Source organism: Vollenhovia emeryi, unplaced genomic scaffold, assembly GCF_000949405.1.
Source record: "Vollenhovia emeryi isolate VEMERY1.0 unplaced genomic scaffold, V.emery_V1.0 DF939517.1, whole genome shotgun sequence".
Lineage (NCBI taxonomy): Eukaryota > Metazoa > Arthropoda > Insecta > Hymenoptera > Formicidae > Vollenhovia > Vollenhovia emeryi.
The window spans coordinates 40,072-41,933 of record NW_011966849.1 but is presented as its reverse complement, the minus strand read 5'-3'; positions in this window follow the sequence as shown (position 1 = coordinate 41,933).

The window sequence follows — 1,862 nt, the reverse complement described above, 5'->3', positions numbered from 1 at the left end:
TAGTTACTATAGTTCACCGACCGCCGCTAGGCCGCGCATGGTGACGGCCAAAAACTCGGAAGCAAAATTCAGTCTCGTAGGGTATAAAAGGAGGCCCGCGAGAGTGAATTTTGCTTCCGAGTTTTTTGCCCTCACCATACTCGGCAGCCGAGCCTAGCGGCGGTTGGTGAATGATTACGAGTTAAAATTTCATGCCTCAGTGTAATAGGGTATTCCTCTACATTTTACAATTAGAGTATCTTCTTGAGACCGTATTTCATAGGGAAATCCTCCAAAATCAAGAGGGAACCACTCAAAAATAGAATACTTTTCTTTGGGTGAAATACGGTCAACAAAATCACCAATATTATCTAAATTTATGTTTATATTTACAATAATCATTAAGTTGTAACAGCAACTTATTTTTATACTACATCCAGACATTTTATCCAAGCCAACCAAATAGTGCAGTAGCTATTAAAACATGCATAGTTGAAGTATCAAGAAGCAGTCTGGTTAAGGCAACCAGGTATCGTCACTGCTGCAACAATGTCATTTAACAATTGCTCTGTGGTTATAACAACCAGATAATTAGTTGTTCCATATTTTACTATTTAATCTGGTTGACACAATTAGAATTCTGTTTGTGACAACTATATTGTTTTTCCGTGTAGGAGTCCTAAAAGTAGTAATCACAACTTCCAAGAGAAGCTTTTAGTTCTCATTCCTATAGAAGAGGAAATAACTCTTCGACGTCCGCTTGACCGCGGCCTAAGTACAAAAACCAGAAATTGCGTAATATCAAGATATGACCTTGCGAAAGAGATCAGTCGATATGCCTATAATACATGTCTCGAGGACGTCTTTTGGATTTGTTTTCAAGACGTCTTAAAGATATGTCCTTAAGACAAGTCTAAAAGACGTCGAAAATCAGGACATAAGACGTCTTTAAGACGTCTTTCTGACAACTTCATAAGACGTCTTAGAACTATTTAAGACGTCTTTAAGACGTCTTTTAGACGTCATAATGTTCTCTGGATGCGCATACGTTTCTTCTGTGAATAAATTCAAGAATCTAACGCGCGCAGAAACCCTGTCGGAAAAAATTCTACAAAATTCTACAAAAAAAGTGCTAGGTACCAGAATCTAAGAAATTCTACGTAAATTTAAAAAGTGTTATAAAAATCATCATGAAAGTTCTAGAATTGGAACACTTCCCATACAGCACCGAAAGATTGCAGAAACATTGCATACACCTTTCACTGCAACATTGTAACATTGCATGGAGGTTGCGAAATGTTTCAGCAAACGTTGCTGCAAGCTTGAAGCAACATTGAAATGTCCTCCCTTAGATACATATATTACAATGTAACATTGCAACAATGACACGGTGCAATGTATTTGTAATATTGATTTTATTATGCGTTATTTATATATATAAATATACATGACAGGATACTTAAGATTTTAATAAATTGTTCGGAAAGTTTGTTTTAAATTTCCTGTATATGTATAATATACATGGGAAATTTGAAACGAACTTTTCGAACAATCTAATAAATAAAATTTGAGAATGTAAAGACACCCAAGAGATATATACAATATAAGAAAAATTTGCAACATTTTTTCTTATCTTATCTTATTCTTATCGGATATCATATATCCTCAAACTTTATCTATTAAAATCTAATCTATTAAAATAATAAAAATCTAATCTATTAAAATAATAAAAATGTAATCTATTAAAATCTGAAGTACTTTACATGTTAGAAAATTATTATTAAATTTGTGGTTTATTTAAATATATTTATATAGGAATAGAAATTACCGTGGATTAGAGTGATATCGTTAAGAGACACGTTGGTCGCGAGGATACACTTTAA